The 26,864-nt window shown below is 43.0% G+C and overlaps 1 protein-coding gene across 6 annotated transcripts in view; it reads left to right on the forward strand.

Annotated features, from left to right (window-relative positions):
- The window catches only part of LOC101129165 (protein FAM50B), a 161,510-nt gene that overhangs the window by 23,790 nt on the left and 110,856 nt on the right, over window positions 1-26,864 (forward strand). For 3 of the 6 annotated variants that reach the window (XR_010134166.1, XR_010134168.1, XR_010134167.1), the window contains exon 2: window positions 22,276-22,388. The exons of 1 other annotated variant lie outside the window; for it this stretch is intronic. The gene's annotated coding sequence lies outside the window, so the exon portion shown is untranslated. Of the gene's footprint in view, window positions 1-14,109; window positions 14,245-14,317; window positions 14,748-22,275; window positions 22,389-26,864 lie in introns of those variants that run through there. 2 more of the 6 variants (XR_008680848.2, XR_008680847.2) reach the window with 2 other exon arrangements.

Here is a 26,864-nt window from a genome sequence, read left to right on the forward strand (position 1 = left end):
AAAACTCTTTTTTTTTTTTTTTTTTTGAGACAGTGTCTCACTCTGTCGCCCAGGTTGGAGTGCAGTGGCACAATGGGAGCTCACTACAAGCTCCATCTCCCGGGTTCATGCCATTCTCCTGCCTCAGCCTCCTGAGTAGCTGGGACTATGGGAGCCCGCCACCACGCCCAGCTAATTTTTTGTATTTTTAGTAGACACAGGGTTTCACCGTGTGAGCCAGGATGGTCTCGATCTCCTGACCTCGTGATCCACCCGCCTCGGCCTCCCAAAGTGCTAGGATTACAGGTGTGAGCCACCGCGCCCAGCACACTCTTCAAAAACTCTTGAACAAGATATGATGAGCTTCTGGGTAGCGAATGCATCTTTGTGCAGGGAGGGTGGTGTACCTTAACTCCACAAAGGATCAAAGCTTCTACACTCAGGACCCTTCTGGACCTTGCCCTATGCACCTCTTCATCTATATCCTTTGTAATATTCTTTAAAATAAACCAGGAAATGGAAGTTGTTTCCCTGAGTTCTGAGAGCCGCTCTAGAAAGTAGGGTCATGGAAACTCCCAATTTATAGCCAGTTGATCAGAAGTACAGGAGGCTCAGACACAATTGGTGTATGAAGCAGGAGCAGTCTTGCGAGACCGGGCCCTTAATTTGTGGGATTGAAGCCATCCTCACGGAGTTAACAGGAATATTTTTTTTGGAGGACCTCCACATTACCCTAATGGCTGCAGGGGTCATGGAGCCCCCGGGAGGATTTTCAGCAAGGAGGAGGTCAGTTATCGACAGGGGGCCCCAACACCAGCACCAGGCAACATTGAGCAGGGAATAGTGCTGGTGAGGCATATCACTGGGCAAAAGGGTACTTTTGGTACAGATTTGAAAAGCTATTTCTACCTTGAGTAGTTTCCAAATAAAATGGAAAAACCTGGACAAATAATGCCTGGCACCATTAGCATCTGGTGTGAGCTGACAGCTGAATGAACCAGAGAGTCCCAGGATGTCAGAGCACAAGAGGCCCTGAGAGCCATCCCCAGAGTTCCCAAATGCTGCTCTGTGGCATTTTCAAAGGTCTCTAGAGAAATGAGAACAAGAAGAATGATGAGATAAGTTTTTATAAAACTAAGGGTTTTTTTCCCATTTAAGGTTATAAAATTTATGTTGTGTTTTCTCATTTTTATGTATTTTTATTTGGTACTAAAGTTTTCTTATAATGAAATTATAGTTATTTTAGATGCTAAGCATTTTTTCTTTAATAATTTTATTTGGCCATAGTAAAAAATGATCACCCCTGGAAGTTCCTGTTATCACTGGCATCTCAACATCTGGACACCCCTGAATGAGTCCAGCTTTTTAATTTAACAGAATAGAAGTGAGGCCCCTGGCAGGGAAGTGTCTTGCCCAAGGTCACAAAGCTGGTTAGCAAATAAGGGCATTGGACCTGAGAACTTGATGCCCACACTCCCTCCTGCCCTCCTCCTCTTCTCAGGGCACTGCACTGGAACACTGGGTGTTCCTCACGTGATTGGGTGAGATTTCTGATGACCCATGAAATGCATGAGGAGAATAAAAGTCTCGTGTTGACATCAGCGACCAAGGCAGCCCATCACCTGCAGTCCTGAGGCTGCACCTGTTAAGGGGTCCTACTCTGGTCTCCTAATGCCTGCATTCACTATTGGGTACTGCTGTGTTCCCTCCCTTTGCCAACTAGAAAGTCTTTGTTTTCAGCTGCTTTTGCTTTTGCGGGATGGACAAGACAATCCTTATGCAATGAAGGCAAAATAACATTGGCTTGAAGACTGCCCACTCTGAACGTCTTCCTATATTGTTATTGTGGAAAAACCCCACATAGAGATGAGCTCTCAGGAACATCACAAAATCTCCCATGTTCTCAAAAAACCACAATTAATTAAGCTACTTCAGAAAATACTGATAGACTGACAGACCCCTAACTAGCCTGACACAAGCAGGTGCCACTATATTGATCTGGGGGGCTTGGGGATCAGGATCTTATTTGTATTTTTCCTGATTCCTCAGAATGAGAGACAGGGGTTTTATGTTCTTAGCTGGAGGATTGCAGCAGGGAAAGCCATTTCCTACGGACTCATGTATTTTTGCCAAGTAAATGTCATAGTAAATATTACAAAGAAAAAGAAAAATTAGATTTTTCTCATACCTAACTCATGCTGGAAATTTATTTTTCTAGAATTTATTGCCTTCAAACCAATAAGTGAGACTTTTTGAGAAACAATATGTGTATATGTATATGAACATGATTATATATGTATGTGTGTATGTATATGAATGTGTATATGAATCTGAATGTGCATATGAATATATATAAATATGTGCATGTATATGTGTATATATATACACACACACACACATTTCAATCTCCAGGAGAAACTTGAACGGCTCCAGGGATCACCATGGAGATCACCAGGGATCTCCAGGAGAAACTTCACAGTTCTACACCATAGAACTGAATGTATTTAGTTAGGGCAGTGTTACAAAATGGTTATGACTGATGAGCTGGAGAGACTGAAGTCACTAAGAAAGCAGCAGGATTTAACCCCACTTGTGGGAACCAGCCTCCAAGAGGGCCCGCAGTGATTCTTTGTTGGTTTCATGCCCTATGTAATCACTAGGACTTGGATGAGATGACAGCGTGTAACATATGATACAAGGTCATGAAAGGCATTGTACCTTCCGTGTACCACCTTGCCCTCTTGGATCACGCATTCTGGAGGAAGCCAGCTTCCCTGTCATGAGAACACTCAGGCAGTCTCATGGAAAGGGCCACCTGGCAAGGAACAAGGAACAAAGGCTACGTGCTACCAGCCAAACAAAACTGGGCACCGGTCCTGGAATCAGATCCTCCAGCCCCATCAAGCTTTCAGATGACTGCAGCCCCAACTGGCAACTGAACTCGTCTCATGAGTGATCCCATCTGTATATAATTAATATATATGTATTAACTGAGACATATTTCACATGCCAGAGAACACATCCAAAGTACATAGTTCAATGGTTGTTATTATATTCACAAAGTTGTGCAGACATTACCACAATCTAATTTTGGAACATTTTTATCACTACAAAAACAAACCCTCTACCCATCACCAGATATTCCCCATTCTCACTCTCCTCCCCACCTCTAGGAAACCAGTAATTATTTTGTTTCTATAGATTTGCTTATTCTCACCATTTCACATTAATGGAGTCCTTTACTATGTGGCCTTTTATTTCTGGTTTCTGTCACTTAACATGACATTTTCATGTTTACCCATATGGTAGCATGTATCAGGGTTTCATTCCCTTTCATGGCCAGATAACATTCTAGTAGATACAACACATTTTGTTTATCCGTCGTTCACTAGTTATAGGACATTTGGGTTGCTTCCAATTTTTGGCTTTTATGAATAATGCCACTAATGAAGATTTGTGTACAAGTTTTTGTACACAAATATTTCATTTCTCTTGGGTATATCCCTAGGAGTGGAATTGCTGCGTCATATGGTAACTCTATGCGTAACCTTTTGAGGAATTGCAAGTGTGTTTTCCAAAGCAGCTGCTCTATTTTACATTTCTAGTAGTATCGTTTGAGGGTTTCAAATTCTCGGCTTCCTCACCAGTAGTGTATGAGGCTTTCAAATTCTCTGCTTCCTGAATTCTACTAATTCACCAACACAAATTATTATTATCCATCTTTTTTATTATAGCCATCCTTGTGGGTGTGAAGTGGTATCTTGTTGTGGTTTTGATTTGCATTTTCCTGATGGTTACTGATGGTGAGCATCTTTCAATATGCTTATTGACCATTTGTTTATCTTCTTTGGAGAAATTTTTATTTATATCCTTTGTCCACTTTTTAATGAGATTACTTGTGCTTTTATTATTGACTCATAAAATTTCTTTATATATTATAGATACAAGTGCCATATCAAATATATGATTCACAAATATTCTCACATTCTATGTGTTGTCTTTTTCTTCATGGTATTCTATAAGCACAAAAGTTTTTAATTTTAATGTAATCCTATATATATATTTTTTTTTTCTTTTGTCGCTTGTGCTTTTGGTATCATATCTAAGAAACTATTGCCTAGCTCCAGGTCATGGAGAATATACTCCTATTTTCCTTTAAGAGTTTTATAGTTTTACCTTTTACATTTATGTCTTTGATCCATTTTGAGTTAATTTTTGTATATGGTGGGAGGTAATTGTCTGATCTCATTCCTCTGCATGTGGATATCTAGTTGTTCCAGCACCATTTGTTGAAAAGACTTTTCTTTCCCCATTGGATGGTCTTGGCATCCTTATCAATAATTTGGGTTTATTTCACATAGGTTTATTTCTAGACTCTCATTTCTATTCCATTGATCTATATTGCTATCCTTATGCCACAACTACACTGTCTTGATTACTGGTGTTTTATAGTAAGCTTTGAAATAAAGAAGTGTGTGTCCTACAACTTTGTTCTTCTTTTTCAAAGCAACAAATTCCTAGTTTATAGTTTATCTAAGAATGCCTTTATTTAATCTTCAATTTTAAAAGATAGTTTTGCTGGACATAAGAGTCTTGATTCACAGGTTTGATTTTTTTGTTTTTCCCATCACTTTGAATCACCGGCCTCTATTACTTTTGATGAAGAATCAGCATATTGGGGATTAAGTCAATTAATTTTGAGTTCCTTTGCCTATGATGAGTCATTTTTCTCTTGAGGCTCTCAAGATTGTCTATTGCTGGCTTTCAATGTTTTGATTATGATATATCTTGATATGATATGATATAAAACAGAGTGTGGCTCTGTTTTAACTCTACTTAGAATTAATTGAGTTTCTTGGATGTACAGGTTAATTCTTTTTAAGGAATTTGGGAAGTTTTCAACCATTATTTCTTCAGACACATTTTCTGTTCCTTTCTTTCTTTCCTTTCCTTCTGGTACATCCAGTATGCATATGTTGGTGTGCTTAATGGTGTCCCACATTGCTCTGAGGCTCTGTTTATTTTTTATTTTTGTTTCTCCAATTCATAATCTCTATTGATCTATCTTCAGGTTTGCTTATACTTTCTTCTGCCAGCTCGAATCTATTTTTGAGCCTCTCTAGTAAATTTTTCATTTCAACTATCATGCTTTGTAACTCCAGAATTTTTATTTCATTCAATTTTATAACTTTGATCTTTTTATATTTTCTATGTGGTGAGGTATTATCATCATACTCTCCTTTAGTTCTTTGGCCATGGTCTCCTTTATTTCTTTGAACATGTTTATAAGAATCGCTTTGAAGTCTTTGTTATGCCCAATGTCTGCATACTTCATGGGCAATTTCTATTACTTGCTTTCTTTCCTATGTATAGGTCACACTTTCCTGTTTCTTTGTGTGTCTTTTTTTTTTTTTTTTAAGACAGAGTCTTGCTCTGTCACCCAGGCTGGAGTGCAGTGGCATGATCTCAGCTCATTGCGACCTCTGCCTCCTGGGTTCAAGCAATTCTCCTGCCTCAGCCTCCTGAGGAGCTGGGATTACAGGCATGCACCACCATGCCCAGGTCATTCTTTTTTTTTGGTATTTTTAGTAGAGATGGGGTTTTGCCATGTTGGCCAGGCTGGTCTCCAACTCCTGGCCTCAAGTGATCCACCCATCTCAGCTTCCCAAAGTGCTAGGATTGCAGGCATGAGCCACTGTGCCTGGCGTTTTTGTGTGTCTGGTAGCTTTCATCAAATATTGAACATTTTAATTAATATATTGTAGCAACTCTAAATACTGATTTCTCCCCCTGTGGGGATTGTTTGTGTATTTGTTCAGTGTCTTGCCTTGACTAGCTCAGTAAAGTCTAGTCTCCTCCATTGTGCAGCCTCTGATGTCTCTGCCCAAACGTTTTCCCCCTCAATTTTATCTGTAAGCCTGGTTTTCTGTGGGTCACCCCTGGGTCAGCTCAGATTGTTAGTCAGTCTCTGATTTGTCAGAGGTTGTACTTAACCCCCTGAACCAGTAAGGTTTTCACCACTGGATCTGTATGTGGCTTTGAGACTGCTTTTACTGTTCAGGTAGTTTGTGAGTTTGCCCTGTGTTCAGCCAAGGAACAGTAGCTCAGAAGTTCCTCTTCATTCACTCTTCAGAGGACTCAGCTTTGGGCAAGCACACAGAGCTCCTGACCACCAGGGAGGATTGTGGGTTTAGCAGAGATCCCTTTAGTTGTCTCTTTCTTTGATCTCCGCATTAAGTTTCTGGCTAGTCTGCCTCTACTGGTATCACACCCAATTGTTAGTCTCCACTAATTGCTAGTTGATTGTTCTACTGTTTTCAATAATGACCTGGGGCCTTAAATTGCTCAACAATCTAATCCAATTAAAGTAGAGCCCCTTGGCAAGGACGGTGTGTGATGAGTCTTGAAACTGGCTCCAACGCGTTCCTTGGCAGAAACTTTGCACTATGGAGCAGGAGCTGGAGAGGCAAGAAGATGGGCACCCGGCCGCCCCACCTGGATCCTCTTTACCAAGAAAGAGCTGCGTGTGTATGGGAGGTGAGAACTGGTGCCATGACAGCCCAGTGTATATCTCTGTGACCCACAGCTGGGGGTGGGGGAATGAAGGATAGGATTTACCAACATTCACCAGCTACCAAATCTATCTGGAATAGCTCTTTCCCCTCCAGAAGCTGGAAGAGATGGGAGCTGCCAAGCCCACCAGAGCGGTTCTCCCACAACACAGTGCTGGAGGGAATAGGGGACTGCATTTTTTACCAGTCCCACCCAGATCCTTTCTCTGTAGGGGTGGGAAAACAGGCTCCACTACCTGGCTGCCACCACCATTCAGTATAGTATTTCTGCAGCATAGAGCTCTGGGAAATGGATCTACCGATATTCAACGCCTGTGGAATCCACTGGGAATATCTCTTCTACCCCAAGGAGCTGGGGGAGATAGGAGCTGCCACTCAGCTTTCAAATTCTTTGAAGCGGCTCCTCTGCAACACAAAGCTATGGTGATGAGGGGGAGCCCTAGATCAATGGATAGCCTCCCCCTGTTCTTACTGTGTTTCCATAGGTTTGCTGAATACAAGCTTTGTTGTAAGCACTTTGATCAATCTCCAGAGATTTTGGCTGATCAGATTTTGCTAACTTTGATTAGCTTAATAGCTGTCCTTCTGGGAGAGAACTTTCCCCAAGTTCCTCACACTGCTGCTCTGCTCCAAGATATGTTTTTAAGTCGGAAAAAAAGTCTGCGAGGAAAAGCAATACATATAATGTGCCACTATTTGCAAAAGAGGATAGAGGGAGAATGATATATATATTCACTCATATTGTGCTTAGAATATCTCTGAAAGGATATATAAGATTCTGGAAGCCACTGTCTGGTTCTGGGGAGTGGGATAGGATGGCTAGGAGACAGGCATGAGAAAGAGACTTCCCCCAGTATATCCAGCTGTACCTTTTGAATTGTGAATCATGTAAATGTGTTACCCATTAAAATATAAAACTATAATTAAAATTTTGAGGCCGGGTGCAGTGGCTCACGCCTGTAATCCCAGCACTTTGGGAGGCCGAGTCAGGCGAATCACGAGGTCAGGAGATCAAGACCATCCTGGCTAACATGGTGAAACCTCATCTCTAATAAACAAACAAACAAAAAAACGAAAAATTAGCCTGGCGTGGTGGAACGCGCCTATAGTCTCAGCTACTCAGGAGACTGAGGCAGAAGAATCCGTTGAACCCCGGAGGCAGAGGTTGCAGTGAGCCGAGATTGTGCCACTGCACTCCAGCCTGGGCAACAGAGTGAGACTCTGTCTTAAAAATAAATAAATAAATAAACTTTGAACTGATATTTTAAAAACCACAAAAAGTATCCTGAGTAACGAGAGCTTGATATTCTTTTTTTTTTTTTCTTTTTTTGGTTGAAATTTTTTTTTTTTAATTATACTTTAAGTTTTAGGGTACATGTGCACAGCACGCAGGTTTGTTACATATGTATACATGTGCCATGTTGGTGTGCTGCACCCATTAACGCGTCATTTAACATTAGGTATATCTCCTAATGCTATCCCTCCCCCCTCCCCCCACCCCGCAACAGGCCCCGGTGTGTGATGTTCCCTTTCCTGTGTTCATGTGTTCTCATTGTTCAATTCCCACCTATGAGTGAGAACATGCGGTGTTTGGTTTTTTGTCCTTGTGATAGTTTGCTGAGAATGATGGTTTCCAGCTTCATCCATGTCCTTACAAAGCACATGAACTCATCATTTTTTATGGCTGCATAGTATTCCATGGTGTATATGTGCCACAATTTCTTAATCCAGTCTATCATTGTTGGACATTTGGGTTGGTTCCAAGTCTTTGCTATTGTGAACAGTGCTGCAATAAACATACGTATGCATCTGTCTTTATAGCAGCATGATTTATAATCCTTTGGGTATATACCCAGTAATGGGATGGCTGGGTCAAATGGTATTTCTAGTTCTAGATCCCTGAGGAATCGCCACACTGACTTCCACAATGGTTGAACTAGTTTACAGTCCCACCAACGGTGTAAAAGTGTTCCTATTTCTCCACATCCTCTCCAGCATCTGTTGTTTCCTGACTTTTTAATGATTGCCGTTCTAACTGGTGTGAGATGGTATCTCATTGTGGTTTTGATTTGCATTTCTCTGATGGCCAGTGACGATGAGCATTTTTTCATGTGTCTTTTGGCTGCATAAATGTCTTCTTTTGAGAAGTGTCTGTTCATATCCTTTGCCCACTTGTTGATGGGGTTGTTTGTTTTTTTCTTGTAAATTTGTTTGAGTTCTTTGTAGATTCTGGATATTAGCCCTTTGTCAGATGAGTAGAATGCAAAAATTGTCTCCCATTCTGTAGGTTGTCTGTTCACTCTGATGGTAGTTTCTTTTGCTGTGCAGAAGCTCTTTAGTTTAATTAGATCCCATTTGTCAATTTTGGCTTTTGTTGCCATTGCTTTTGGTGTTTTAGACATGAAGTCCTTGCCCATGCCTATGTCCTGAATGGTATTGCCTAGGTTTTCTTGTAGGGTTTTTATGGTTTTAAGTCTAACACGTAAGTCTTTAATCCATCTTGAATTAATTTTGTATAAGGTGTAAGGAAGGGATCCAGTTTCAGCTTTCTACATATGGCTAGCCAGTTTTCCCAAGAGCTTGATTTTCAAGGACGAGATTGAGGACTTCAAGAGATATTGGCAGATTATTTTTAATATTTTTGATTATTTTTAAGTGGGCAAACAGAAGAGTAATTAATAAAATAAAATGGAATCAGACCATTATAATACTCAGACCATTAATAGAATAAAATGGAATCATTAAATAAAGAGACCTTCCCAATTATCAGATCAGGGCTAACCTCTCCACAGTTTGTCCTTGAGGGAGAAGACCTTAAGCCAGGTAAAGCTATAAGCTTTATATAAGTTCCAGTCAATTTCCATGGCTTAGATGATGAATACCTGATTGAATTTTAGAATAAACATTTGACCCATGACAGGGTTGAAGTTTTGATCCATTTCCTCTGAGAAAGCTCTCTGGCCCATGTGAGTTTGCCCACATACCCCCCAGGAAACTTCAAAGTCAACATACTGAGAAACACAGGTAAAGGGATCCCTGTCAAGCTCCACCCTGCCAAGAAAAATGCCCCAGTACACTATTTCTCTAAAATAATGAGTGTTGACATGATTTACCCTATGTATTATTTTTTTAGGGTCACTTTTAGACAATATAGTAGGGTATACCACCATTAATCAATTTCCTATTTGGGGACATGAGAATATCTTCTAATTTTAGCCTATTAAGAAGGAAATTGAAATGTCCACCTGCTAGTCAAGTCTTCAGAAATATCTATCACTATGTATTTAGAATAAATTTTTGGAGCAGAGTTGCTCAGAACAAAAGATATAGAGATATTAGGGATTTTTAATAAACATTAACCAGTTACCTTCTGCAGCATATTAAATTCTCCAAAGACAATCACAATACATCTCTCATCCTACACATGCTTCTGCAATGCAATGTGGACTTGTTCCTCCCCCGTCAAAACATGCTCTTCTCCACCTGCTTTGGTAGGCCTTGTGACTGCTTTCAGCAATGCAATATGGTGGAAGCGATGCTGTGCCCACAGATGTAGCTTTTAATTGGTCTGTCAGCTTCCGCTTCCCACCCCTTGGAAAATGTGCCTTAAAAAGACACACTCTCTTAAAACTAGCCACTTTGCAGAAAAAAGGCAAGTTACATGCAGAGGCTATGTGTAGATGTCTCACTTGAGCCCAACCTGAGCTCCCAGCCCACAGCCACTGCCAACTGCCAGGTATAGCCACGTATGTGACCCATCTGGGATGTGCGAGCCCAGATGAGCCACCAGATGACTCCAGTCCCAGCCAACAACATGCATAGCAGAAGAACCACCCAGCTAAGCCCAATAGACCCACAGAATCATAAGAAGGAATACAATGGTTGTTGAATATTGTTTTAGGCCACTGAGTTTGGGGTTCATTTGTTACATAGCAATCAATAACTCAACACTCTCCAAAAACACTGCTCCAATTTATATTCTCATCAGCAGTGTGTAAAAATGTTTCTTTCCCCAAACCCATGCCCACTCTTGGTATGTTTTTTCATCTTTGCAATGTAACAGGTGAACACTGCTTTTTAACATTGGTTTGGGCTGGGCGTGGTGGCTCACGCCTGTAATCCCAGCACTTTGGGTGGCCAAGGCAGGCAGATCACTAGGTCAGGAGTTCAAGACCAGCCTAGCCAATATGGTGAAATCCTGTCTTTACTAAAAATACAAAAATTCGCCAGGCATGGTGGTGCACGCCTGTAGTCCCAACCACTCAAGAGGCTGAGGCAGAAGAATCACTTGAACTAGGGAGGTGGAGGTTGCAGTGAGCTGAGGTCGCGCCACTGCACTCTAGCCTGGTGACAAAGCGAGACTCCGTATCAAAAAAAAAAAAAAAAAAGAATATAAGGCTAGACAAAATAGCTTCTGCCTGGTTTTGGTGGCACTCCCCCTTATTAGAGTGTGAAGATGCACACCCAGAAAGAAGTCACTAATATCATGACAGTATTTTGTTAATTTCTTTTTCTTTTCTTTTTTTTTTTTTAGACAGAATTTAGCTCTTTTTGCCCAGGCTGGAGTGCAGTGTCATAATCTCGGCTCACTGCAACCTCCACCTTCCTGGTTCAAGCAATTCTCCTGCCTCAGCCTCCTGAGTAGCTGGGATTACAGGTGCACACCACCATGCCCAGCTAATTTTTGTATTTTTAGTGGAGATGGGGTTTTGCCATATTGGCCAGGCTGGTCTCGAACTCCTGATCTCAGGTGATCCGCCTGCCTTGGCCTCCCAAAGTGTTGGGATTACAGGTGTGAGCCACCGCACCCGGCCTATTTTGTTAATTTCTAAATAAATGACACAGGTAATATGCTCCTTGTCTGTGCCAGGAAGGAGCAGATTTAGTGGCAGGTAGAGCAGGGAAAAGTGGCATATAAATGGACGCTCAGCTTCTCACTTGCAGGAGGAGCAGAGTAAACTCGCTTACCAGCACAGATAAAATGGAGGGAAAGATGCTGACTGGGCCACAGCCATTGCCAACCTACGTGTAGAAGAGACAGAGAAAATCATGGCGGACCACAGTTCTTCCTTCTTGGCCCTGTGTTGTCTCTTTTCTGACTCCACTTCTGAGACCAAATGTGTGGGCTTTTCCACAGCACGATCGATGCTTCAGCGCCAGCGGGGCAGCTGCATTTCCTTTGCTTCTGGAACCAACTTCCGGGAGTTAGCAGAGACCCCACAGGGTGAGGGCCCCATTAGACAGCTCCCGCCTCACACTACCACTGCAAATGAGTGGCCTGGGCTCAGATGCTCCTGCCTGGTGAATATGGATCTGGGTGTTCCCATGACCTGCCCCTTCAGCCTTGATAATTCACTCACAGAACTCAGGAAAAAGCTTTACTTGCATTTACCAGTTTGTTGTAAAGGGTGCAAGGAGGAACCGCTAAATAAAAGAGACGCACAAGGCGAGTGATGAGGGGGGCTGGCATGGAGCTTCCTGACCCTCGCTGGGTGCACCACCCTCCCAGCACCTCTGTGTTCACCACCCCAGAAGCAAACCCCATTGTTCAGGGGTTTTGGGAGGCCTCATTATATGGGTACAATTGATTAAATCCTTGGCTGTTGGTGATTAAAAATCTCCAGCTCCTCTCTGTTCCTTGAAGGTCGGGATTGGAGCTGAAAATTCCACCTTTCTAATCACATGGTTGTTTCCTCTGGCAACTAACCCCCAACAGGAGTCACCGCCATAGCATAAACTCAGGTGTGATGAAAGAGGCTAATTATAAATAACTAAAAACACTCCCATCACTCAGGAAATTCCAAGCTCTGTGCCAGGAACTGGGGAAAAATACCAAATATATATCCATTCTTATACCACAGTTGCGTATAAACAACATCTACCTAAGCCACTGGCTTCTAAATCTGTCTGGCCATGACTCTTAAATACATTTTATATCCCAGCCAAGTACGCAGTCACCACCCACACGTATCTATGTATGTGCGTGTATAAAACTGAAACCAGATTTCATGTCAGTTCTAGGAAATCATACTCACCCTTGCCATATGCAATAGACCAATATTTTCAATTCAGTTCATTCATTCCTATTCCATTCTGTTTCTTCGTCTTCCTTTGCATTTTAAATGCTGGCTTCAGCCCACAAAACTGATTTCTCAACCCACTAATGCATCCCAAGCCACGGTTCAGAAAACACTGTGTTCTCCATGCCAAGACTCATTATATCTCCTCTCTGAGATTTTACAAAGCAAAGAGAGACAGGAAGACACCCTCTGTAGAGGCAAGTAGCTTCCTGGACCAGCAGGAAGAGATGTGAGCATGAGATGTAAAGAGAACAGAGCTCAGTGAGCACCAAACCGTCCAGAACCAGAGCAGGTGATGGCAAAGGCAAGACTCCATCCCTTTCAAACAGGTTTCTCCTCGCCAAACCGCTGAAGGCATGTTTTTCAGGTAGCCTCTTGTTTCAAATGGTGCCCAGCGACTGTCTTGGCCCCACACCTGTTCTCAAGTTTGTTCTTGAGTCTCTGTGGAACCCTCGGCCAGTTGCACTTCTGCCCAGGGCTCTGGGCTAGTCCTGAAAAGTCCAGCTTCACAGAGTCCTAGTGGCTTCACCTCCTGACACTCCAGAGCCAACGAGTTGACCCTTACAGAGATCTCTGTCCAAACGAGGGAGTTAGTCAGAAAAGAGGGTTCTGTCTCAGCAGTGGAAAAGGGATTCGTATGGCTTCATTCTGACTCAAAGCAGCAATCCTGTTCCAGAAAGGCTGGCAGAGGGCTTTGTTCTTAGAGATGTACCCAGCCCATGAGTCTGGAGACAGATGTTCTTTGTTATTCTATGAAACCATATGGCTTTTTACGCGTTCTTTCTTCTTCCCTGGGTTAAATTGCAATGGCATCGTCTCACTTCTTTTAATGGGTCATGTCTAACATCTGTGTGATGAAAATGCTTATTTGTGGGCTTGTAGAGCTTGAATAGCATCCAGACTGCCGGGGACTTGCTGCCCCATGTAGGAGGGAGAGAGGCAGGGCACTGCTGGAGTGCAAATCAGGTCAATTCATGGAGCACAGGAAATTAGCGATGCAATGGGTGTTTAGAGGAAGAGAATTCTGACTTAACTCTCTTGGAATATGGTTTAACCTGGACTCCTTTGCCTCCTCTAGAACTTGTATATAATTTTTAGATGATGTTTATAGGGTTTTGTTTTTCATATTATAAGTCCAACACATGCTTAGAAAAGAAACAAATCACTCATAATCCTAATACTCAGAATAAACCTCTATTATTTTGATATTTTTTCCTCCCAGTCATTTTTGTCCCAGATATGTTTGTGTATGTAAACTTGATATATATTTTTGTCATTAAACTTTATATAAGTTTATATGCAATTTTGAAAATCTGTCTTTTAAATTTACCATTATGTTAATACATTGAAGGGCAAATATCTCTTTTATAACATCTCTCCCATCCTATCACTCTATCCACCTTTACTGCTTCTAAATGCCTAAATGCCACCTCTCCATGTAAAGACAGCTTTGCTTCTGTCTCTCCACCATGAGGCAGCCTTCAAACAGGAAGAAATCAGGACACTAAGGTTCTCTGAAGCCATGCTCTAGACCCACCAGAGGCTAACGGGAAAGAATGACATGGCATTCAAGCTGAGCCTTTGTGTGACTTTGAAGAGTGTTCAGCGCAGCGGTAAGTGGGGCTGCTTCAGGGTTTCACCTGGGCCAGATAATGGGCATGAGATCAGTTCCTTCTGTGTTTCTAGGAACTGAGGGCCTGGAACTGCCTTGAAAGCCAGTGCAAAGCAATCTCCTCCTGCAGAAAGGGCAGTCTTGTGATCGGAGCCACGGGATAGGGACATCTCTCTCTCCTGTTACCAGAAGGACCCGGCTGTAGAGCCCACACTAGAAAAGGCCGTTTGCAGAGAGAAAAAGGAACAGACACTCAGAACGGGCCACAGTCTGCACACAGGAACCTGCCTGATGGGAAACATGGGGACTGGATGAGGATGCAGCAAGCCTACTGAGGATTCCTTCCCAGAATGGCATCCCCCAAGAGCCTGTGTTTTCTGCTAATGCTGACCTCGGGCGCAGTGTCTTCCTGCCTCTTAAGTCTCCTCCACAACTGCATCCCCTGGGCCCCACCAGCCCCAGTCTACACCCTTCTGACTCAAGAAATGCTAATATTTAACCAGGAGATAAGGGCCTTGGTCTGCTTGACACGTTAGTTTTGTTTTTTAAGAGAGATATCTTTCAAGAAAGCACATTTCTGACTGTATCAACCATCCAACACCACTGATAATATCTGATGCTGTAGACTACGAAGTGACAGAGTTAAATACTTTGATCTTCCAATCCCCCTTCCGTCTTTGCACAATCATTTCCTTCTTTGTGCTAAATATTAACTGGGTCAGATGGATCATTCTGATCTGTGTCACTCAGTAGAGATTCAAGTCCCGCCTTCAGATGGAAAGTCCAAAGAAGCCAAGATGAATTTCAAGTTCAATTATAAATAACTAGCAAAAAAGGGAAAGGAAATGAGATCAAACTTAAGTCATTTTCTTCAGGACAATTTTCTCTTCTTTCTTTTTCATTGTGTACAATTTCACATCATGAGAACTTCTGTTGCAAATCAGATCCAGTTCTGCCTTTGAAAGAGGCATCAAAATACAGCTCATGGGAAGAAGCGGCGTCTCACCTATGAGGATGAACTTGAGGACCAGCTGGTGGCTGAGGAGGGAGGGTTGCTTGAGTACAGGAGTCCAAGATCAGCCTGGGCAACGTGGCTGAGAAGTTAGTGCATTGTTCTTCTTCCTCTTTTTAATAGATAGTCCCCCTCTGTCACCCAGACTGGAGTGCAGTGGCGCCATCATAACTCACTGCAGCCTTGAACTCCTAGGCTCAAGCAATGCTCCCACCTCAGCCTCCTGTGCCACTCCCCACCCCAAGATGCCTAAACTTCGGTGGGCATGAGTCACAGGGGGAGCTCCCCAAAATCTACAATTCTGCCAGGTTCCCACCCTTAGATGCTCAGTCCAGAAGAACTTCAGGTGATCCTATTGAAAATGAGTGGGGCCCAGTCTTTGAGAAACACTGTGGCAAATCAGAGCAGAAAACCACTGCCTTTAGCAGCCCATTAGCCTCAGTGAGGACAAAAAGGGGGTTGAGAGGTGGAGACATATAGGCAGTAATACAGACCTCTCATTTAAGAAGTTTGTGAGCCAGCCACGGTGGCTCATGCCTGTAATCCCAGCACTTTGGGAGGATGAGGTGGGAGGATCATGAGTTCAGGAGTTCGAGACCAGACTGGCCAACGTGGTGAAACCCCGTCTCCCTCTGTTGCCCAGGCTGGAGCGCAGTAGTGCAATCATAGCTCACTGCAGCCTTGAATTCCTGGGCCCAAGCTATGCTCCCACCTGAGTAGGTCCCACCCCAAGATGCTCAGTCCAGAAAACTACAGGCGTGCACCACCATGCCCAGCTAATTAAAACAAAAATTTTTTTTTAGAGATAGGATCTTGCTATGTTGCCCAGGCTGACTGCCAACTCCTGGACTCAAGCAATCCTCTCACCTCAGCCTCCCAAAGCACTGAGACTGCAGGTGTGAGCCTCCATACCTAGCCCTAGTGCATTGTTCTTGATGTTTATTTTGTATTATATATAACATGTGTGTGCATATATATATATATATATAAAATTTCATAAATGTATATTTTTCTTCCAGAAAATTCAGGCAATAGGGATAAGCAGAAAGGGGGAAAAAGGCACTGGTAGTCCTCCCACTCAAAGACTTAGCTCCAAGAGTGCCTGACAGCTCCTGCTTCCCAGCAGTCACACCCTTGTGTTGTGACCCACATGGGGTCAGGGATGGCTGATGGTATATGATGAAAGTGACCAAAGGTGACTTCTGAGGCTAGATCATGAATGACACTGCAGCTTCCACCTATAACCAGGGTTTTCAACAGCAGTGCTGTTAACGCTTAACACTTTGGACCAGATAGTTATTTACTGTGGGGGCTGTCCTGCACATTGTAAGATGTTTAGCAGCATCCCTGGCCTACGCATCAGATGTCAGTAGCACCCTTTGCTCAATAGTAAACATAAAATTATGTCTCCAGGCTTTGCCAAATGTCCTCAGGATGAGGGAGTGTACTAGTCCATTCTCACATTACTATAAAGAAATATCTGGGACTATATATACTATATATATAGTCTATATATAGTATATATAGTATACTATATATAGACTATATAGTATATATACAGTATATATACTATATATATAGTATATACAGTATATATACTATATATATAGTATATACACTGTATATACTATATATATAGTATATACACTGTATATACTATATATAGTATATACAGTGTATATACTATATATATAGTATATACACTATACTATATATAGTATATACACTATACTATATATAGTATATACACTATACTATATATAGTATATACACTATACTATATATAGTATATACACTATACTATATATAGTATATACACTATACTATATATAGTATATACACTATACTATATATAGTATATACACTATACTATATATAGTATATACACTGTATATACTATATATAGTATATATATAGTGTATATATATACTCTATATATACTATATATATAGTGTATATATATATTATATATATACTATAAAGAAAAGAGGTTCAATTGGCCCATAGTTCTGCAGGCACAGGAACAGGGAGCGTGGCAGCATCTGCTTCTGGGGGGCCTCAGGGAGCTGTTACTCATGGCGGACAGCAAAGCGGAAGCAGGCACCAAACATGGCAAAAGCAGGAGCGAGACAGCCGAAGACGCCACACACTTTTAAGCCAGATCTCATGAGAACTCACTATCATGAGCAGGGCCCCAAAGGATGGTGCTAAACCAGTCACGAGAAATTCACCAGGATGACAATTTGTCATGAGATTTGGACGTGCACACAGATCCAAACCATATTAGGGGGCAAAACTGTTCTCAGCTGAGAACCACAGACCTAGACCCTTGGCTTGCTAGCTCAGGGGAAAACAGCCAGCATGCCATGTGGCACAAGCAGCACGGTGAAGAAGAGCACGTGGAGAGGAGCTGAGGTCTCCAGACAGCGGCTGGCACCCGCCGGCCGCCATCGTGAGGGTGTGGCCTGCAGAGTGGACCCTTTTGCCCCGCCAAGCCTCCAGGTAACTGCCAGCTTCATGAGACACCCCAAGACTCTCCCACATTCCTTGCCTGCGAAAATGTGAGGGATCATAAATAATGATCATGCTTTAGAAGCCACCAAGTTCGTGGGTAATTTGCTTAATTGACTTCTTTGTTGAGTAATTACTCTTGTTGTTTGAATACTGAGTCCAAATTCCTTTTCCTTCTTTGGAAACATTTCTCTAGGGTCTAGGTCAAAGAGTGAAAAATGGGATCAGCTGGATTGTGTGCTTATTACATAAAATCATCCTGTGGAATTAAATTATTTGTAACATTTCAATTAGTGGATGGAGAATACGTTGCAAACACCAGCCGCTGAGGTGTATGGTGGAACAAGAGATGCCGGCCCTAGAGTGAGCCTCAACCACAGCGTTCTAGGTTTTGTGAACTGCGCTCCTGTCTCCAAAGCAACAAGATCATCATTTTTAGGAACCAACTCCTCTTTGCCTGGCCAGGTCCATAGATGAATTAATAATACATTTTAGAGGGTCTCAGCTCCTTGTTCAGCCACATGTAATGAGTAAACTGAGGAATAGTAGACTCAAGTGAATTATGCGAATTCGGATTGATCATACATGGGTCTGACCTTACCATTCACAAAACCAGATCTTGATGGTTGTTTCCCAACCAGGCTGAATGTGCTGCTCCTGCAGTGAGGCGTGTATTGAGATGGGAAGTCAACTTTGTCAATCCCTAGAGCAATTGGTTGGAGCCTGCTGCTGTGGCTGCTCCCACTGCTCTGGATTAAACTGTGGGGCCAGTTGGCCCTGACATTTTGGAAAGATAGCTTGGGGTCTTTGTTGTTGTGTTTAAAATATATATATATCATTTGACAATGAAGTAAATTCCCTGCATCTCCCTTTATGGGCAACAATGAACAGAAAGGGGTTTTCAGCTTCGGTTTTTAATATTGTCAACAAAAAATTATTATTTTATTCCTCACTGTTGTCAACAAATATGAAGATTATTCCATTAGCAAACTGTCTGCTGATTTTAGAATTACTAAAATCCAATTATCCAGTTCTACAGACAGAAATGTTATGCCAATGATTATCCTGAGAATTTATTATGGGAGAGAAAACCAGAAACTAGGGAGCAAAGAACTATAGATTCTAATTTCCTTTGTTTGGTTTTAAAGTTCTACCAGCCAACAGATTTCCTCACGTATTTATTTGAGGAAAAGGACAGAGAGGAAAGAAAGGGGAATTTTTAAAAAAGTACTTTGGAATATCCTGGTATAAGCAGGGCACACTGCCAGATTCTTAGCTTATATTTTCTCATTTAGCCTTCACTAAGGAGGCAGTGGTCATTCTTCCCAGTTTCAGATGAGGAAACTGAGGCATTCATAGCTTCAGGAACCATCCAGATTTCTTAATGATTGAAGCAGGATTTGCCTCTAGGTCTGCCTTCTTCCTAACTGAGATGTTAAACCAAGCGGATGACGTTCCTTTCTGTATTATTTGAGCTCTTGACCACAAACAACTGAAAACAACTCGGGCGAAGATAAGCAGAAAGGAATTCACTGGAAAGAAGAGGGGTGGATGAGGAGTATTCAAGGATGTAAGTGTGGTTCGTGGAATCAATAGAAGACTGAAGAACCAAGCTTGGGAACCAGCAGAGACGAGGGAGCTGTGAAACCCAATGACACAGCAACGACCTCCCCCAAGACTGGCTGTGCTTCTGAGAGTAACCTTGGCCCTTGCTCCCAGCCCTTGCCCAAAAGTCAGGGTGCAGATGGGCAAAATGAAGGGCCAGGCTCCGGGCTCATGCCCACTCCTGTGGATATATCCCTCCAGGAAGGAGGATGGCCCGACCCCCTCTGCTTCTATCTTGGGAGACAGGCCTCTGAATTCACCCTCCCACCAAGACCTCTTATATATAGTGGGGGAAAAGTGGAGTCACTGTACTGGGCGGTAAAACACAGCAAATGTCCATCAAGCTCTTGAAATCTAAATGTCTTCTTTATGAAAAAACTGCAGAGGTGCAATGTAAGCTTGACAAGTCTACCTGGGATTAGATGTGTGTTCCTGCCTAGAAGGGACTGTGTCTGTCTTGGTATCCCCCAGATTTTGGTTCAGGGTGAATGTCCCAATACAAATTCTCTGAATCAAGAAATAAATTTTGCCCACTGTGTCTCTGACTACTTCATTCACTGACAGTCCACTTACAGTTCTGGGCAAATCAGACATACTTAGCTCTCTTTACAGAGTTAAAATAATATAAACAGGGAGGAAGAAAACTCCCTAGTGTTCTCAGGCAGGGTTATGACCAAATGCATTTAGTGCATAAGCAAGAAAGCTCCAGATCACCCTATGGGTCACACTTTCCTTCAGAAATTTTGCAAATTATGTTTCTGTTTGTTTGTTTGTTTGTTTGCTTAAGGATAATCTATCATCAAGATTAAATAATTTTTTTTTTTTTTGAGATGAAGTCTCACTCTGTTGCCCAGGCTGGAGTGCAGTGGTGTGATCTTGGCTCACTGCAACCTCTGCCTCCCGGGTTCAAGCGATTCTCCTGCCCCAGCCTCCTGAGTAGCTGGGACTACAGGCGTGTGCCACCACGCCCAGCTAATTTTTTGTATTTGTAGTAGAGACAAGGTTTCACCATGTTAGCCAGGATGGTCTCAATCTCCTGACCTTGTCATTCGCCTGCCTCGGCCTCCCAATGTGCTGGGATTACAGGTGTGAGCCACTGTGTCTGGCCAAGATTAAATAATTTTTAAAACAATACATATCCTCACCATTTTTGCATATTACCTTCAACTTTTTCCAGTACATCAATATTTAGCATAGTTATAAGCAGAGAATACCTACTTCTTATGTATTTTTTCATAAAAGTGTATAATGTCTTGTGTTCCAAAATAGACTTCATAATTATAACTTTAATTATGGCATAATATTCCATGATCTTGATGTACCATCATTTACTAAACCATTTCCTTACTGTTGGACATCTGGTCTGTATGAATCAGGCTTTTAATAAGATATGACTTGTGAGAAGATCTAGAATATTGTCAACAGATGGCTTATGAAAGTGCCTTTGATATTACAGTACATCTATTTATGATTCTGTAGTAAATAAAATGTTAACTAGGACTGCTCCCAAATTGGGCAGTGATGTGGGTGGTGCACATACACACAGAATTTAAGGCACCTAGGGTGAGATATGAAATTCAACAGGATGAAATTCAAAATGTAAGTGAGAGAAAAAAGACCGAATAGAGCCAGATACGCAGATAAAGATATTTTACTCAGTATCGTGTTAGAAATGCCGTGCTTCAGGAATTTAAGACTGCTGGATCCATCGTTCTATTTAGCTTTGAAATCTTGGTGTTTGAATGTGCTGTCCACATTTTATATCCTTTATACTGCTAGTCTTTCTCAGTTTCTCCCTAAGATTATTTGAAGTTCATATTCTGAAATTATAGGGATGAAAGGCAGGAAGGGAAAGTAGTGTGGTAAGGGATTTTCCCCAGTTACAGAAAAAAAAGAAATAGTTACAGAAAAAAAGAAATAGGGAATCGCAGGAGCAGATTTTGACTTATGGGATGGTGAAGGTACATGAAGCAGCTTGAAGAGGAATAGGAAAAAGGAAAGAACGATTTCTGTAGGCTGTGTTATTAGAAAGGAATAAAAGAGCTACATCTGCTACTTACACTTCATGCCAGACACATTCTCTGAGGCGTTGGGACTACATCTTGGCTCTTCAGGGCTAAAGTCTTCTTTTCCTAAGAACCAGATCTGCACCCCCGCCCACTGTTTCCAGTAAAGCAATGGGGCAAATCCCATCTCCCTGGAACGTTCTGTTCCAGCAGCTGGAGTGACGAACTGCGGAATATCATTCACACGGAGTTGGCTCTGATAAGAACAAGTGTTTCTTGGTTTATCGTCCCTCTCTTTGCTGATGATCCCGCTTGACTTTGTGTCCACTCTGAACATTTGCCCAAGCTTTTATATGACGAGAAGGTACTATCTGCTAGAAAACATGTGTTGTAGGGCACTTTATTCTGGAACAGCCAGTGGCAGTTCGTGCAACCATACAAAACCCAAGTCCCGGCTCCACGCAGGGCCATGCTGGGTCCTCATCCTAGGTCCTTTTAAATGTCTCTTGGAGAACATTTCTCTAATAGGAAATGCGTACTTATTTCTCAGGGCTTTATCTGCACTGTTTAAATGACAGTTCTCTTCAACCACTACATTAAGAAAGTGATCAAATTCTATCATGCAAATGAATATACTTAATTATGTGGAAGTATATTTTAGTTACATATCGGTAATTACTCTAATAACAAATCAATAAGCTAGTAGATTTGCAAATAGGTTTTAAGATTTCTAAGAGGCAGACTGAAGGTGATTAAGTTCTCTTTACTAACATATATATACATCATGATATTATAATAATGGTAAGTGTACAATTGACCTAATTTCTGTGATTCATTTATTACTCAACAGATATTTGAGTATTTTTACTGAAATATATTTTGGTATTTGTTATGCCAGGCACTGTTCCAGGCAGGGAGATCTAGCAGGATGTAAAGGGTGAGGCCCTGCTCTCATGGAGCTCACGGTCTCGTGCAGGAAGATGGCTAATAAGTAAATGAGACATGATCAAGGTAATTACATATGTTTGCATTAAAACATCTTTTAATAGAGATTTAACATTATTTCATCTGGTCGTCTCAAAAACCCTGGAAGGTAGATTAAGAAGAGGTTACCAATGTATAGAAAAGTTGTAAGAACAGTACAAAAAGCTCTCTTTCCCCTTCACCTAGACTTCCCAATTGTTAATATTGTTTTCAACTGTGTAGTTAATTGTTCATAATTGTTAATAACATTACATTGCTTCATCACCCTCTCTCTACATATACATATATACATATATATCAAATATATGTGTGTCAGTGTATGTATATGTGTGTGTGTGTGTGTGTGTGTGTGTGTATAGTCAGGATATGTCACCTGTCTCATACAATAGGTTGTGTGTATATATATACACGCTGACATATATTGGCTATATGTATCCTGACATTGTGCCTGGGTGGCTTATAAACAACAGAAATGTGTTTCTCACAGTTCTGGAGGCTGGAAGTCCAAGATCAAGGTGTCAGCAGGTTCGGTGTCTGGTGAGGGCCTGCCTTCTTCTTCATAGACAGCACCTTCTCCCTGTGTCCTTATGTGGAGGAAGAGGCAAATGAGCTCCTTCAGGCCTCTTGTGTAAGGGCACTAATCCCATGCATGAGGGCTCCACTCACCTCCCAAAGGCCCCACCTCCTAATACCATCACCTTGGTGATTAGGTTTCAACAGATGACTTTTTGGGAGACACAACCTTTAGACCATAGCAGTGCCCTCATCCCTAAATATCCCACTGTGTACCTCCTAAAAACAAGGGCACTCTTTGTCACCCCAAAACAAGACTGTCCAAGTCAGGAAATGAACACGGATACAGCACAGCCATCCAATCCACAGACCTGGTGCAAATTCCACCAAGGGCCCACCAGCCTTTTCTGTGCAGGCTCTGAGACAGCACACCTTGCACTGAGCTTCTGGTCACCTCAGTCTGTTCCCATATGGAACAGCCCCAAGTCTTTTTCTGCCGCTGTGCCATTGGCACAGGAGCACAGGTCCTTCATACCTGGGCTGAGACCCCTCTGGCACTCAAGGCTGTAATGCCACCGAGGAGATGCTGTGTCCTTCTTAGTGCATCAAACCAGGAGGCGCATGGTGCCACCTGTCCTACCTGAGATGGTCTCACCTTGATCATGCAGTCCAGCTGTGTCTGCCGCTTCCCCCTTGCATTTGATAGTGGTTTGTAGGAAGGTAGTTCAATGTTTTGCCAACATCCTGTTTCTCATCAAACCTCCACCCACCAGGGACACCCACATGGATCAACAACTACTGTTACTGTTGCCTAAGAGTGATTATCTTTCCATCGTTCCCTCTACATTTATTAGTTGGCATTCTACTGTAAGGAAGAGATTTTCCTACTCCTCATTTGTTTATTTATTGAATTACTTATGTTTTTATGAGTATGGATTCATGGATTCCTATCTCATACAATGTATTGTAATCCAATTATTTATTTTGATGCCGAAATCATTCTAAAATCGGCCTGTGAGAGCCCCCTGGAGCCCCCAGTTAAAGGGCCTAGTTAGGTCAGGCTCATCCTGGGAGTTCTCCCTTTTGATTGACTCCAAGTAAACTGATTAGGGACCTTAATTATACCTGCAAAATCCCTTTATCCTTCCCTTATAACTAACCTAATTACAGGAGTGAAATACCTGCCTCTTTTTGATATATCCCCATTACTCTTATTATTCTTGGGTGCTTCTTTGGTATCTGGCACAAAAATACATTCCCAGATTCTCTTGGACTTTCCCCACCCCTGTGCTGGAATCGGCCATTTCTCCAACCAAGGCCTGAGTGCTGGCTGCGCTTGTGCCTGCCAGGCTGTCATTGCTTCTAGGCCCTTCCAGCTGACAGAGATAGCAGGTATGTGCATGTATATATGTGCACACACAGATATAAACATACATAAATATACATACATGCACATACATCTATAACAATTATCTAACTCTGGGTATATGTAAGATACAGATATGCATCTCATGAATTTATAACTCTAGGTCTAATTTCATTTCGATACCTCAAGGTTTTCTCCAGTCTCCTCCGTTCCTCAGCCTTATATGACAAAGAGGGTGAAGATTCCTGGGGAAGCGGGAGGGGCCTGTCTAGAGGGGTTGGTTAGGGAGGGCCTCCCTGAGGAGCTGAGTCTCAGTGAGGAGATACAGTGCTGAGGAGACACAGTGCAGAGGATTCCAGGCAGAGGAGCAGCAAGCACAAAGCATCGGGAGCCACAGCAGGGTCAGGGTGGCCGTTGTTTGCTGAGCAGGCCGAGAGTCTGCTGGTTATGCCTGGTGAGGTGAGAAGGCACTGGGGGATTTCAAGGAGGGGTGTGACATGATGTGCTTTGTATTTTAAGCCATCACTCCGGCTACCATGCCGAGAATCAGTTGTGGAAGGACAGGGATGAAGGGGAGCACAGTGCACGCTTGCCCTTGTAAGCCATGGACTCACTCACCCCACATCCAGCTCCCGAAACTAGTGCGGCTGGTCATGTCGACAGCGCTCACCCACTTGCTTACTTCTACTCCGGGCGGGGCCTGTTAGGTGATGTGAAGGATGTGGCTTCACAGGGACACGAAGTCCACTCTCCCTCTCCTAGCCTCTGTGTCAGTCCTTGCGTGATTAGTAATAAACAACTGTGAGCACCTCAGAGATGTTCGACGCTTGAAAAGTTGGGTTCTGGGGGAGATCCCTGGGATGGAAGTGATGGTCCCGCCTCTGATCAGAGGACCGCGGCTCCCTGGATGGATCTCATCCCCACACCCGGCACTCCAGTTTGATCCTGGCATTTTATAGGTGCAGAAACTGAGAAGCCACGCGACTGCCCGTGGTGGCAGATATTGACCATATCCACTTGGTACTGCTTTCTAGCATACAGTTCAGTGTTTCACAGCTCCAGGCACACACAACTCAGCCATCTCCCTCCTCCCTGGCATGCATTTTTTTTTTTTTTTTTTTGAGACGGAGTCTCGCTCTGTCCCCCAGGCTGGAGTGCAGTGGCACCATCTCCACTCACTGCAAGCTCCGCCTCCCGAGTTCACGCCATTCTCCTGCCTCAGCCTCCCCAGTAGCTGGGACTACAGGCACCCGACACCACGCCTGGCTAATTTTTTGTATTTTTAATGGAGATGGGGTTTCACCGTGTTAGCCAGGTTGGTCTTGATCTCCTGATCTCGTGATCCGCCCGCCAGGGCCTCCCAAAGTGCTGGGATTACAGGCGTGAGCCACCGCGCCCGGCCAGCACGCATCTTTATGGACACAAAAAATGAAAATTGCATGCCTGGCCGTGTGAGGAGGAGAGGTCTCTCCCTTTGGATCCACCCTTGGAAGTTTGTGTGCTGCATGAAAGTGTGCTTTTTAACCCATGCCTTCGTCTCCTATGAGAGGAGAATGTGTTTTGTAGGACGCAGCTCTGATTTCCCTGGGGCTCTTCCATTGGATCACCTCAGTTTGATATTAATTTAGTCAAATACAACAAGGTCACCTGCACCTTGTCCCCCACACAGTGCTTTCCCTCCGTGGATGGATACCTTTGGCCTCTTTCCCCTGTGCAGAGCAGCTGCCAAGGCGCACTGGCTACATGGACGATACCTGCCTATACTGCAGCAGATGCTACACACACACACCTCCGTGACTACCAGGGCTACAGTCATCTTCTACTGCTGTCTAACAAACGACCACAAACTTAGCCACTTCCAGCAATCCGGACTTCCTAACTCACAGTTCCCATGGGCCAGGGATCCAAGCACACATCAGTGGGGTCTCCCGCAGGGTCTCACCAGGCTCAAATCCTCATGCTGCCCAGGGCTGCAGTCCTCTCTGAGGCACAGACTCCTTCCAAGCTCACTGGTTGTTGGTAGAATTCAGGTCGTTGTGGTTGGAGGATGCAGGATCTGAGCTCCTAGGGCAACCTGCTGCTCCCTGCCCGATGGCCCTCTCCATAACATGCAAATCTTTGGGGACAAGGGAGGGGGTTTCTGCTGCTTCAAATCTCTCCTCAGGAAGCCCCCAGGTAAAGGGCCTAGTTAGGGCAGGCTCACCCTGGGAAATCTCCCTTTTCTTTAACTCCAAGTTAACTGATTAGGGACCTTAATTACACCTGCAAAATCGCTTTATCTTTCCCTTATAAGTAACCTAATCCCAGGAGTGAAATACCATCAAGTCCTGTCCACACTCAAGGGGAGATTCTCGAGAACATGCTCCAGGAGAAGGACTCGCAGGGTCATCTTAGAGTTTGCCTAATTGAGTTACAGATTCCCACTACCTTACTTTTTAAGTTTTTAAAACATCATGTTAAAATACACAGGACATAAAATTTACCACCTTTAACCATTTGGAAGTGTATGGTTCAGTGGCACTGAGTACATTCAAAGTGTTGTGGAGCCACCACCACCATTTCTCTCCAGGACTTTTTCATCTTCCCAGATGGAAACTCTGTACCCATTAAACACCAACTCCCCT

Source organism: Gorilla gorilla, chromosome 5, assembly GCF_029281585.2.
Source record: "Gorilla gorilla gorilla isolate KB3781 chromosome 5, NHGRI_mGorGor1-v2.1_pri, whole genome shotgun sequence".
Lineage (NCBI taxonomy): Eukaryota > Metazoa > Chordata > Mammalia > Primates > Hominidae > Gorilla > Gorilla gorilla.